At 49.4% G+C, this 14,271-nt stretch overlaps 1 long non-coding RNA gene across 1 annotated transcript in view; it reads right to left on the reverse strand.

Moving 5' to 3' along the window:
- The window catches only part of LOC122203884, a 44,269-nt gene that overhangs the window by 3,629 nt on the left and 26,369 nt on the right, over window positions 1–14,271 (reverse strand). The window lies entirely within an intron of this gene.

A 14,271-nucleotide genomic window follows, 5' to 3' on the forward strand; every position in this document is an offset into this window, starting at 1 on the left:
AAGTTTGATTTTGAATCAGAAAAGGGAACGTTTGCAAATAGGAAAGGAGTTGAAGCATTTTTTTCTCCTTTGAAAATAACCATGAATTTTTAACTATCAGCCCTAAAGAGAGACAGCAAGACTCCGGTGGCCACACCAGGGATTTGAATATTGCCCCACACCCCCCAGATGGATTATGAAATGGGGCCATTTCTTAGGCTGGACATTGACTTCTTGAGCCAAAGAGAGAGGTTTAACAAGGCCCCAGGGCATCCAGGAGGAGAGACAGACAGGCTTCCACTGCGAACATCTGAGGCTCGGGAACCGGAGTAACTCAGGCAGCCTGAGAAAATGATCAATTGGGCTGCTGACAGAGGGAAATCGCTGGCCTGGGTTTCGCTGACCTCAGGCCGGGGTGGGGAGGACATCCACGCTGGTTCGCCTGGCCCCATCGGGCAGGGCTCCCGTGGGCTGCCGTCTGAAACCACAGTGCCAGCTGAGTCTGAGAGTTAGAGAGAAGGTCTGCCCTGAAGGGATTCCCCCCCCCCCCCCCCCCCCCCCCGCCCCGCACATCCCTTTGTCTGTGGACTTGGCCCAGTTCTGGGCAGAGAAGCTGGGCCCTGAAGGCCAAGCCAGGTGGGTGGGTCAGACTCATGGGGTTGTAAGTGATGGAAATCTGATTGAGGTTGCTCAGGCAGAATGAATCATTCCAAGGCGGTTTTGGGGAGCCATAAGATCGGAATGCACCTGAGCTTGTGCAAAGGAAAATAGGGAAAAAGGCCCTCAGGGACCCAGGGGGGCCCTTGCCCACCCCTGCCTCTGTTGCTCTCCGTGGGCTGCTGTTACTCCTTTCCCTTTCACTGGAAACAGACTCCACGTCTTTCCCCGCATCGTGGGCCACCCCACGGTGCCCAACTTCACATGTCATTGGTCCCACCAATGGTCCAACCATTGGTCCAACCCTGAGAGAGGGTGAGTCAGTCAGTATGCACATGAGTAAGTGTGTGAGCGTGTGTGTGTGTGTGTTTCGATTCCTGTCTCTCAACCCTAAATTATCACGGAGGGGACTCTCACCGGCACATCTTGGGGAACCGTCTAGATCTAGAGGAAGGTCAAGGAGTACAGCCTTGCCGGGCATAAGACACCCACCGGGGCCCTTAGCCGGGAGTGAGGGGATCACAGTGGGCTGGCAATACATTCCAAACGGATTTTTCCGCTACTCCTCAGATGAGACCCCTGCCCTACCCCGGAGGGGGCACTGCAGGCTTATTCTCACTGCAAGGATTTGCGCGTGTAAATCTACTTGCCAGTCCCTGGTGCCTCCCCTGGGCATGTCTCATGGCATAAGCCCCGGCACGAAGATTTACTTATTTTTCTTGTTTCTACGACTCTTTTCTCCCCTCGACGTCGCCTTATCCCGCGCAAACCATGCCAATGAAATCGCAAGCTCGATGCGATGAGAGCCTCGGGTCAGACGGACTGGGTGTGAATCTCCACCCTGGTATTTTCTTGCTACGTGGCTTTGGGCAAGTCGCTTCACCTCTCTGGACCTCTGCTTCTTTAGCTGTGTAATAATCTACCTGGCATAATCGTGGCCGCTGCGTTAACGGAGCTTTTTCGCACGTGGAACGTAGGCGCCCTTAACAGACAGCCCTGCACGAGGTAACTCCTACGGTCTTCGTGTGTTTGATGTGCCTCTTGACACGATCATCATTATGTGTTTGCTACACGCTTCGTCTTGGAAATCGAATGCATTTTTAAAAACTCAGAACAGGGGCGCCTGGGTGGCTCTGTCAGTTGAGCGTCCAACTCATGGTCAGGGGGTTCGAGCCCCGCGTCTGGCTCTGTGCGGACAGCTCGGAGCCCGGAGCCCGCTCCGGGTTCCGTGTCTCCCTCGCTCGCTGCCCCTCCCCCGCTCATGCTCTGTCTCTGTGTCAAAAATAAACGTGAAAGAATAAAATTAAATACACGAATAAATCAATAAATAAATAGAAACGCAGAACATTCACAAATGACCAGGTCATGTGGTATATCGGGTAAGAAAATGATTCCTATCATACATTCTGCCTACAAGCGTCTCCACCGCTTAAACACAGCGAACTGCGCAGAAAGCCAAAGATCAAGGCCTACGGATGAGAACTTGATGGATCAAAACGATGATAATCAGGTGATGAAACAGATGGGCTTTGCAAGCGGGTCAGACGGGAGGGCCGTACGAGGTCACCTTCAAGGGCACGGGCTTCTAAGTAAAAGCCAACTTGAAATCAATGCAGACGCCCATAACGTTATTTTGGACAAGTAATTTAACCTTCCTGTATCTTCGTTTTCTCAACTGTAACGTGGGGATTTTCGTAAAACCTCTCTGCTATAGACATCCGCTGTCAATAGCCATTCGCCTCTCCGAAAAGCAGTAGCCTGACTTGCGTCGGGAAACAGCTCTTTCTCGTGCTTAGCCGTGTGGTTTGGGATGTGGCCTTCTGCACACCCTGGCTGCAGGAAGGGGCCCTGGTTAGCCTAAACCATCACCCCCCTCCTCCCCCGCCCCTGGTCACAGCGATCGGCTCGAAAATGGACACAGAACCCTCCCTCTAAGACACAGTGGGCTATCGTGACATTCTGGCTTCTGGAAGAGACTGTTACCCTGTCTCTCTGGGATTCGAAGCTGGGAGGAAGTAAAGATCAGATGTGCTGCAGCCACCTGGGCCCTTGAAGAGAGACCCCGCGTGAGAAAAGCACCAAGGCCAGAGAGATGGAATCAGTGAGGGCCCCGGAGACAGCCGGGTCCTGGATCCCGTCGTTCCTGAAGCTGGTTTGCTCCCGGACGTTTCAGTTCCAGAAGCCAGTAGTAATTGACAAGCACATCGTTTGCAATCACGCTTTTTTTTTTTTTTTTTTTTTGGCACAAGCCAACCAGAGTTGGGTTTTCTAGGCCTTGCAACTGAAACGTCCTACTTGCTGCCTTCTGTGTAGGATTAAATGAGATGGTAAGCCCTGGAAACTACTTAGCACGTAGTAAGGCTGACACACTCGGAGTTCCTATATTTTCAAGATGCCCGGGAGGATTCTTTCGCTTAGTGCCATACAAAAGGGCACGCCAGCCAAATCCCAAACCCTCCCCCTCCCTTCCCAAACCGGCTTTTTCTGCCTGCCTACGAGTTACACACACCAGCGCACCAGCCAGAGGACCTGCTAAGCTAATTAGCCCAGCGTCACAGGCGTTACGCGGACTCGGCCCGAGACGACGTTTTGCAAATTCGGGGTGAAATATTTAATTAATCAAAGCTGCTCAGCCACTTGTCGCACCGAGTCAGTGTGCGCTCGGGCGAGGGCCGGGGCTCCGTGAGGCAGACTCGTCCAGAGCCTTCCACGTCCTTCCCCATGGAACCCGGTTGAACCGCATCAGCCACGCGGGTGAATTTAGGGCTCTTGGCACCTGACGCATCACAGCTCCGGGGTGTCTGGGGTGCCCCGTGGCAGGCCACCACCTGTGCCCGTGGTTTCCACGGCACCATGGGAGAGCCGCTAACGTCACGCGCTTTGGGGGAGTGAACGTTTCCAGCGGGGACCAGGTCAGGGGAGAGGAGAGCAAGGCTGTGTGTGTGTGTGTGTGTGTGTGTGAAAATGCGCGCATCGAATATTTCAGGGTAGATACCGGTGGCCTCTAAGGAAGGGGCACAGAATACCTGAAAACTTTTTAATTTGATTTGTTCAGGTTTTATATATTTTAAATATTTACTTACTTATTTTGAGAAAAAGAGAGAGAGAGAGAGAGGATGGAAACAAGGGAGGGACAGAGAGAGAGAGAAGGGATAGCGAGAAAATCCCAGGCAGGCTCTGGGCTCTCAGCACAGACCCTGACACAGGGCTCGATCCCATGAATGCTGAGCTCATGTGACCTGAGCCGGAATCAAGGGTCGGGAAGCTTAACCGACTGAGCCACCCGAGTGACCCTGAAAACCTTTCTATAGTTCAGAATATTAAGGGACAAAGCAGGTTTAGAAATGTGTGTGAAATATTATTATAAAAAGGTACACAGAAAATATAAAATTTACATGAAATCATACACACACACACATATACATATATAATTTTCACCATGATGGTGTACATTTTAAAATTTAGTTTATTTTAGCTTTCACATATTTTAAGTCGGTAACATACTTACTTGCAGGTTCCAATATTTTTAAAAAGGACAAAAAATAATAGGAGGTGCACTCTATCATCGGAGCCACTCTACTGATGAAGGGACAGAAGCACAGAGCGGTTAAGTCATGTGCCCAAACTCACACAGCCAGTGAGCGGCAAACCGGGATCGAAACGGAAGGAATATACCTTGGAGGCTGTGCCTTTAACTCTAGGCTGACTTTCCTCACTCTGCTTCTGTGTCTTGTTTTAGTTTATGCCCAGTGCAGAAAATATTTACTTTTATTTATTTATTTATTTATTTATTTATTTATTTATTTATTATAATATGTGTATGTTTCCATTTTTACATAAATGGTAGACTATATGCACTATATTCTATGTTTTTCTTTTCCTTTATTCTTTCTTCTTCCTTCCTCCCTTCCTTCCTTTTCTTTCCTTTCTTTTCTTCCTCCCTCCCTCCCTCTCCGTCTTTCTCTTCCTTCCTTCTTCCTTTTTTTTTCTTTTCTTTTTTCCTTTCTTTTCTTTTCTTGTCTTTCTTCCTTCATCTTCCTTCACTCCTTCCTTCTTTTTCTTTTCTTTCTTTCTTCCTTTTTTTCTTTCTTTCTTTCTTTTCCTTCTTTCCTTTCTCTTTCTTTCTTTTCCCTCCTTCCTTCCCTCCTTCCTTCTTTTTTCTCTTTCCTTTCTTTTCTTTCCTTTTTCCTTCTTTTATTTCTTTCTTTCTTTTCCTTCCTTCTTTTTCTTTTTTCCTTTCTTTTCTTTTTTCTTTCTTCTTTCTTTTTCTTTCTTTCTTTCTTTCTTTCTTTCTTTTCCTTCCAGCCTTCCATCCTTCTTTCCTTCTTTTCTTTCCTTTCTTTTCTTTCTTTCTTTTCCTTCCTTCTTTTTCTTTTTCCTTTCTTTTTTCTTTCTTTTCTTTATTTCCTTCCTCTTTCTTTCTTTTCCTTCCTTCCCTCCTTCCTTTCTCTTCCTTTTCTTTCTTTCTTTTCCCTCCTTCCTTCCCTCCTTCCTTCTTTTTTTCTTTCCTTTCTTTCTTTTCTTTCCTTTTTCCTTCTTTTCTTTCTTTTCCTTCCTTCCTTCCCTCCTTCCTTCTTTTTTTCTTTCCTTTCTTTCTTTTCTTTCCTTTTTCCTTCTTTTCTTTCTTTTCCTTCCTTCCTTCCCTCCTTCCTTTCTCTTTCTTTCTTTCCTTTCTTTCTTCCTTTTTTTTCTTTCTTTTCCCTCCTTCCTTCTTTTTCTTTCTTTTCTTTCCTTTCTTTTCTTCTTTCTTTCTTTCTTTTCCCTCCTTCCCTCCTTCCTTTTTTCTTTTCCTTTCTTCCCTTTCTTTTTTCTTTCTTCTTTCTTTCTTTTTTTTCTTTCTTTCTTCTTTCTATTCATCTTTCTGCTTGGAAACCATTCCCTGTTCATATGGAAAGAGCTTCTCCCTCTTTTATAAAACTTCATCATGTTCCATTGTCTGCTTGTGCCTTAATTTATTTCACTAGTCCACCCTGGTAAATACTGTTATTTAAAATCTTCATGAAAGAGGTGACATTTGAGCTGAGACCTAAACTCAGGTGCAGAGGTGAAGATCAGGAAGGGAAAGGAAACAGAGTCAAGATGTGGGGAATAGCACATGCAAAGGCCCTGAGGCCCATGACATGGAAAGAAGGAATGTGTGACGGTTGCCCAGAGCAAAGCGGGGCAGGAGGTGGTATCTAAGGGGGCAGCAGAGAACTGACAATGCTGAGCATTTCTAGTTCTGGAAAAAAAATACCACCTTCGTCTAAGAGCTAGGGAAGCCACTAGCAGGTGCCATTTGGGGGACTTAAAACAGAAAAGCCCACTTCCTCTTCTCTAAGAAGCGCTACCCAGGCTGAACCTTCCAACCCTGATGGTGTGGACTGGGTCAGGGCGAAGTCTTGATCCCATGGCTCTGTCCCAGGTAGCTGCCCTCATAGCCACTTCCTCTCGGCTAGCCAGGAAGAGTCAAAACCCAAGGGACTTCCTCCGGCCTGCCCGACGCCCAGGGCAAATGTTCTCCGCGGTGTGTAGAGAATTCCTGTCACCCCCCACCCAGGTCTGGGTATATAAAGATACAGGAGAGGTGTTAAGCCTTCACTAATTATCACCTCTCGGGTGGGAGGAGGGAGTCCAGATGGGGTCAAGAGGAGAGAGCGTTTATTTTCTCTCCGAATCCTGGAGAAGTCCCTGTTTTCCCTGAAGTCCCCAGGCCAGAGCTCGGGGTATGTGTGTGTACCCCGCGTTAGAAGGTAGGAGATCGGTACCACCACTGCCCGTCTTGTCAAGCAGAGGGGCCCATCTGGCCCCCGCTGGAAGCAAGTCAGCTCGGCTGCATGGAGTCTGGCCCTGTTGGCAACGTGCTCGCAACATAACGACCATTTTTGTCTGATTGCACTGGAACAGCCCTCTACCAGTCTTCTGTGAATCCAGAACGCTCCTTCCCAAGACTCCCTTCCAGAATGAGGAATGTCCACGTCTCTCCCTTTGTATGAGCTTCAGAGTCTGCCCCAAATACCGCCCCCCCACAAATGACGGCGAGAGAGACAGAAGTGGACCCCAGATTTCAGAAACCACCCTAAGACTCCGTGATCCCTCTGGGGGCTGGGTGGGAATGATGCGACCCAAGCCTCAGTGTGGAAAACATCCTCTCCTCTAACCCCCCCCCCCCACCCAAATCCCTTTTAAGGAGAAGAGGCCGGCAACAAATATCTAACCCATCTCCCTATGACCACTCCTGGCCCTTCCAATCGATTCTCTGCCTTTGCCAGGGTAATGGTTGTTTTAAAATCATTATGAGTATAATTGTTACAGTATGTCCTGGGCTCTTTAAATGTATTGACTTATTCAGTTCTCTCCATAGTATCATTAAGTGGGCCCTATTGTTATTTCCACTTTACAGAGGAGAAAACAGACTGCTGCAGGAATTCGGTTAAGCAGCTAATTAGGGGCAGAACTGGAATGTGAGCCTAGGTGGTCTTGCCCTTCAATATGGCAGCTACCAGCCACATGTGGCTTTTAACGCATGAAATGCTGGGAGCCCTCGCTGAGCTGTGCTGTGAGGGCAAAACGCACGCACTGTCTTGCTCTAGTGTCTCTCAACTCAGAGAGGATCGTGCCTGAAACCCTCAGGGCTTACACATTTCCCTTCCGCTGAAACCAGATGGTAACTTGGCCTGCGTGCCCTCCCGTGCTCTGGGGCCCACCTTGCTCTCTGTCCGCAGGTCCACGACCTCCCTCCCCGACCCAGACTCACCAGCCTTGCGCTCACTGACCTGAGCCACTGACCTTCTCTCTTTCTGCTCTCGTCCATGCTGTTCCTTGACTCAACACTGTTCCCCGCCTTCCTCTACTCACTCTCACTCACTCTCCTTTAGCGCCGTTTTCCCTGACCCCCACGTTCCCCATCTATGCTCTCCTGGCATCCTGAACCTTCCCTTAACGACACAACCACCATTTATAGATAGATAGATGTGGGATTTTGTGATTACCGGCCTCGTCGGTCAGAGTTCAACTGGGAGACAGAAATCCCCAGTTGTCTCAACAGGGAGAATTCAACGTAGAGAACTGCCAACCAGGTAACTGGGAAGGTGACACTAAGTGATCTGGGAGGTAGTAATTGCAGGGGGTCTCTGCCAACCCTGGGATTGGACAATCGAGGGAAGATGCCAGCATTATTGGCATTTAGAAGCTTAGAGAAGGGACCCCGTGGAACCAGCACTTGGCTGAAAACCCTGAGCTCAGAGACGGCTCCCACAGAGCAGGTCCCCTGACCTCTGGTGAGGAGACCTCCCAGCTGGTGTCTCCGAGGGGCTCGTGACGAAGCAGGCTCAGCAAACCAACGGCAAAGTACAGAGGGGACCCGGCTGTCGCTACAGGAAGGCCCCCACTGTTGCAGGGGGACCGCAGTGCTGGGGGACGGCCGCAGGAAGTGGAAGCAGACTGGAAGGAACAGACTGGACGGCTGCCTCCCCACGGGGTCGGCAGAGCCCAAGCCTAGGCCACTGGCAAAGCAGAAGTGAGGTTTGCAGAGTCCCGGCCCCAGCATCCCAGGGGAGGGTACAGGGCGTGAGTGAGAGCGGTAACTGGAAGTAGGGCCCCCCACCTGCTTGCGCTCTCCATGAGAGCAGGGGGTGGGGTCAACTGCTCTTCTCCCTCTTTCTAGAACAGCCAGTGCCACAGAGGAATAAAAGAACCAAGCCCTTCACCTCGGAAGGGGCGCACGAGGGGAGTCACTTTCCAGGCCCAAGGCCCATCGAGGGGTAGCTTTGGTGACAACCCAAGGACTGCTGAAGAAAGGCAAGATACGGGTTTTGTCATTGGATTGGGCATCGCAGTCCTTGGCTCTGCCTTGCCATGGTGACAAACATACCCAACTACTGTGACCACACATCCATTTTATTTTATTTTATTTTATTTTATTTTATTTTTTATTTTGAGAGAGACAGAGCAGGGGAGGGGCAGAGGGAGAGAGAGAATCCCAAGCAGGCTCCACACTATCAGCACAGAGCCTGACGCAGGGTTCCAACTCACAAACCGTGGGGTCGTGACCTGAGCCAAAACCAAGAGTCGGAGGCTTAACCGACCGGGCCACCCAAGTACCCCAGTGACCACATTTTCTAAACTAAATTGGGGTCACTAGCCTGACTCAGGAGAGGACAAACTACTTCCAACCAAGACCTGGTCAGAAATGTGTACAGGGTCACCTGGGTGGCTCAGCAGTTCGAGCGTCTGACTTCGCCTCGGGTCATGATCTCACAGTTCATGAGCTCGAGCCCCGCGTCGGGCTCTGTGCTGACAGCTCAGAGCCTGGAGCCTGCTTCGGATTAAGTGTCCCTCTCTCTGCCCCTCCTCTGCTCAGGCTCTATCTCTCAAAAATAAGTAAACAGTAAAAAAATTAAAAAAAAAAAAAGAAATGTGGACAAGTGTGCCCTGACTTCTGTCCCGTCTTGCTCAATGACTAGCACATACTAGGCGGCCAATAAATATTTGTTGGATAATCGACAGAAGAAAGGATGAATTTCTGTGCAGGGATGAGTTCATCTAGAGAGACGCCAGCCGTTCACAAAATAACAGGACCCCACGTTGCAGAGAAAGTTCTGGACAGGTGGAAAGAAAACGGGGCTCAGTATCAGTGACACATAGTTACAGTTTGCAGATTGGGAAACTGATCCTCAGATTACTGGGGTCTGTTGGGGTCTGGAATCCAGCAAGCATGAGCTCTCAGTGTTATGATCAATATTATTATTTTCCAAATAAACGCTTCGCGCCTATTAAAGATTATGAGCGTGGGACTTTTATTAATGTAAATATTCAATTCGCTGTTGCCCGGTTCAATAAATAATGTAACGATGGTTTATTTTTCACTCCAAGTGTGAAAAAATTATCCTCATTGATTTTAGGCCACTCTTTACTTGTTTTTAAATAAATAAGTGTCAGAGATGCTAAATATTAACATAAGGTGTTTTCCCCATAAGGTGTTCACTACAAACAGCACCCGACTGGCAAGCGACAACTAAGAAATTATGAATAATTAGCGCTGGGCCTATAGCTACTCATATCAATGCCTAGAACTTGGGGGTGAATTTAATTCTCTCCTCTTTGGCTCTCTCACAGAAGTGGACCAAAGTCAGATTTTTTTTTTTTTTTCCTGGCGACTCAGGATGTCTGTTAAATGCTCCTAACGAGCTGTGTGACCTTGGGCAAGCCATGAGACCTCTCGGGGCTTCCGTTTCCCAATCTGTAAACTGTTAAACCACCCCCAATGCTCTTTGAGCCACAACCATTCAAATAACCAGAATCGTCAACCCCCGCGTTGTATCAGTGAACGGAAGCTTGTCGTAGTCCGAGCGTCCTTCTCACTCCTGAGGGTGCAGACACGGCGATTTCAGAGGCCCAGAAACAAGACGTGGGCAGTCCGCGTGCCCTAATAACGAAAGAATTGGACTCACACACAAAGGAAATGAGATTCCCAAGAAATGCCCCCGTTTATGAAAGGGCAGGAGGAAAAGAGAGAGACTTTTCATTCTGCTGAGGTTGAAACCCTCGAGAACATTACCCAGGCATCGGATGTCTTGGGAACAGGGGAGCTGGCGTCCCACTAGGCTAATACACATATGGAAAATGTTAAACAGAGAGGTGAGCAAAGTGCGAACGTACATGAGTTCAAGAACATCCCGATTTGTTTCTGGGAAAGGAGGAAATTGGCATACACACCAAACAAGCCAAAAGGTTGAATTAAGCTAAACCCCGACAGGGGAAATCAGCAGGGCCTGGATGGGCCAGAGCGTATATTTTTTTTTTTCTTTTCCTCTTTCCGTGTGTGTGTGTGTGTGTGTGTGTGTGTGTGTGTGTGTGTGTGTAAAGACGGCAGGGGGTGGGGAGGTGAACCACTGCCGTTACCCTTCTTCTCCATATTCTTCTATTAGCAAAACTTCTCTGTCCAAGACGCTTGGCCAACACACCCTAGAAATTAAGGTATTGAGCGTTCCCATCCTGATGTCGCCACCAGCTTGTCGAGGGACCTTCAGGAAACTTCTTAACCTCTACGGGAGCCAAGTTCCCTCCAGTAGCATCTGGTGATGCCTTTGCTCATGCGGGACCCCCGGGTAGACAGCAGGGAGATGGGATTCGGGGCCCAAGGTATTTACTAGAGGGCCCCAAGTTACCCACATGTCCCCCTGCACACCCCAGAATTCCCCCGAAATTCACCCAATATCCCCAGGAGAAAGAGGCAGCCAGAGCCAACCCTTTCCCACTGTCTGTGGGCAAGGATGCCTTGGGATTTTAGGTAGAGACAACACAGTAGAATTCTTCAGAATTTGCAACTCAATCTTTTTTTTTTTTTTCATTTAGAAGACGCAGATTCTGTTTCATCATAGCATTGTCCATTACCGCCAAAGCAATGGCGACAACGTATGTTGCAAACGAAAGGTAATCATTCAAAAGAGATCATGAACCTTATGGTGAAATGCTGAACAGCCACTGTAAATGCTGGGTGGCTCAGTGAGTTAAGCGTCTGACTCTCGATTTTGGCTCAGGCCATGATCTCACGGTTCGCGAGTTTGAGCCCCAAACGTGCTCGGTGTTGACAGAGAGGAGCCAGCTTGGGATTCTTTCTCTCCCTCTCTCACTCTCTCTCTCTTTCTCTGCCCCTCCACCCCCCCTTTCTCTCAAAATCAAGAAAGAAACATTTTTAAAAATCAGGTTTTCGCAGATTTGGTGGCCAGAGAAGATTCTTATACACACAATTGTAACAAGCAGGAATCAGCAGCATACAAACACTCAGAGTCTAAATTTATATATGCCAATGCATGCAAATAATTAGACACAGATTCCAGGATTGGTAAACTCCAGCCCGCAGGCAATATCCAGTTTCCTGACTCTTTGCAAAGAACCGGTGAGCTGAGAATGTTGTTTTTCAAACATCTTTTTTAACGATGAAGAGAGACAAACTCCAAAGAAAAAGGTTTCACTGCGCATGAAAATTAGGTGAAATTCAAATGTCAGGGCTGAAGAACCAAGTTCTGTTGCTACACGGTAGCGTTCATGGGATCAGTGGCTGCCTTCACACCACAACAGCAGAGTTGAAGAGTTAAAGACTGCACAGGGCTATATAAAGCAGAGAGTGGCTCTCGATGGCCCTTTACAGCAAAAGTTATTTTACCCTTAAAAATTTCTTGCAATTTTCACTTTTTCCTAATAATGAGTATTGATGACTTAAAAAAAAATTTTTTTTAATGTTTATTTATTTTTGAGAGAGAGGGGGAGACAGAGTGAGTGGGAGAGGGACAGAGAGAGAGGGAGACACAGAATCCAAAGCAGGTTCCAGGCTCTGAGCTGTCAGCCCAGAGCCCGACGTGGGGCTCGAACCCACGGACCGCGAGATCATGACCTGAGCCGAAGTCGGACACTCAACCGACTGAGCCACCCAGGTGCCCCTTGATGACTTTTATGCGAATCAAAACATGTCCATTTAGGGGCGCCTGGCTGGCTCAGTCCATTAGGCATCTGACTCTTGATTTCAGCTCAGATCATGATCTCATGGTTCAAGAGCTTGAGCCTCACGTCGGGCTCTGTGCTGACAGCTCGGAGCCCGGAGCCTGCTTCGGGTTCTGGTCTCCCTCTCTCTCTGCCCCTCCCCTGCTTGCATGCATTCTCTCTCTCTCTCTCTCTCTCTCTCTCTCTTTATCTCTCTTTCTCAAAAATTAGACATTAAAAAAAAAATCCTGCAAATAGGAAATCCTGGATTTCAAGAAAAACCCTCTTCCAGGACTGGGATGAACAGCAGGAGGTTCCACGGGATGCTAACAAAGCTGGGTTCTTGCTCCAAAATTTACAATCAGAGGACCGCTTGCTACCTGGTACCAAAATTGGATCATCTTTATCTCCTGGACCTCACTCAAACTTCACACTTGTCCTGCACGAGCACTGCCATCCTGTCGCCTTCTACCACCGGCCAAACGGGGGCCCGGAGACACAGAGCTGGTTGTTCGAGAACGCGCGATGAGCGAGTTGGAATCCTAAGGTGCCGGAAACCCCGCCTCTCAGCACGGAGGCAGAAGACGGAGGTCAGAAGTCTGTCTCGGACCCTTCTTCCCCCAGCCGGCAGGGCAGGCAGAACTCTGCAGAAGGTGAGGACCAGTGAAATATACCCACCCCTCCGCTCGCGGGGTGGCCAAGAAGGTTGCACCTCCGCCTGTCCAGGTTGCGTGTGGTTTTCCACCGTTCGCCCTTTAAAAATTCTAGGCAGCGATCGCATTGTTCTTCCACGTAAGAAGAGGGAAAAAGTCCCAGCCACAAATTGCAAGCAACAAGCTGAGCTGCTGACCAGATGTGCCAGGCTTAGGGCACTTGACCTGGCGGCTCATAATAGTTAACACGGGCTCCCCTAGAAAAGCCTGTAGTTAATAACATCCCCTTCTCTGCTCCCCTGGGACCCCCTGCTTCCTCCACTCTTCTTTCCAACACCCCCGAGGCATGCTAAGCACAGACTACTCAGCAAGGAGAACGGGCAAATGCCCATAGGGACACGGGCCCATGTGGCGTCTCCACTAAGGACAAAGAGACTGGACGTGGTCGTGAGCAGCGGGAGGAAGGATTTGGGGCGGAGGAAATAACGGATTGCCAAAAGGGGGCTCGACGCTACCGCAAGAGATGCCGACGAAGGGGAAACATTCCGGAGAGAGGCAGCAGCCAGGGCCCTCAACGAGCTCCGGATGCAGCAACAAACACTCTTGCAGCCGGGCCCGGCCCCAGCCCCGCCATTTACAAGTTCAGGGGCCGGGGGCAGGTGTCCTCATCGTGTAAAATAATAATGTGAATTGTTGCTTCCTTGGGACATTCTGAGAACTGGGAGAGAAAAGCACAGCAAGAGGAACGCCCAGAGTCCGGCGTGCACAGAGAACTCAAATAGTAGCTATGCTAAGTGTTGTCGTTCGTGTTTTTGTCACTATGATTCCTGCTGTGGCGTGAGGCTCTTTGGTTGGGAGACTGTTTCGCAACCTTCAAGGCTCCTCACGACTCCAGCAAGCACGTGAAAGAGAGAAACTCTGGAAGCCTCTGAAATGATACAAGGAAGCACGGGGTGGTGAGCAAGAGGGGCTTTCACACCACAAACCCTGGCAGTCCGGGCAGAGCTGGGGCTCAGCCCCGAGCGAGGAAGGGCTCACCCCTTTGAATCTCGGTTATCTCAGCTCCAAAACGGTGATCCTGACGTCTCCCTCGCTAGATTGTCGCATCAACGGCAAAACCGGGGCGCCTGGGTGGCTCAGGCGGTTAAGCATCCGACTTCGGCCCAGCTCACGATCTCGCGGTTCGTGAGTTCGAGCCCCGCGTCGGGCTCTGCGCCCTGTCAGCCCAGAGCCCGCTTGGAATTCTCTCTCTCTCCCTCTCTCTCTGTTCCTCCCCTGCACTTGCGCCCTCTCCAAATAAATAAAATAAACTTAAAAACTTTTGCAGAACAAGGAATACAGCGGATACATCTCTCCACAGGCGTCACTGCGGGGCAAGTTTGCGCGACGCGTCATTCGAGCAAAGGCTGAACCCGTCAACTCTATTGCCAGTGGCCCCATCAGCCCCCAGAGCCGGTCACCTCTGTCATCCAACCCTCCCCCTCACCGGTACTCCACACCCCGCCACAGCCAAGGTCTTAGG

Source organism: Panthera leo, chromosome D3 (genome assembly GCF_018350215.1).
Source record: "Panthera leo isolate Ple1 chromosome D3, P.leo_Ple1_pat1.1, whole genome shotgun sequence".
Taxonomy (NCBI): domain Eukaryota; kingdom Metazoa; phylum Chordata; class Mammalia; order Carnivora; family Felidae; genus Panthera; species Panthera leo.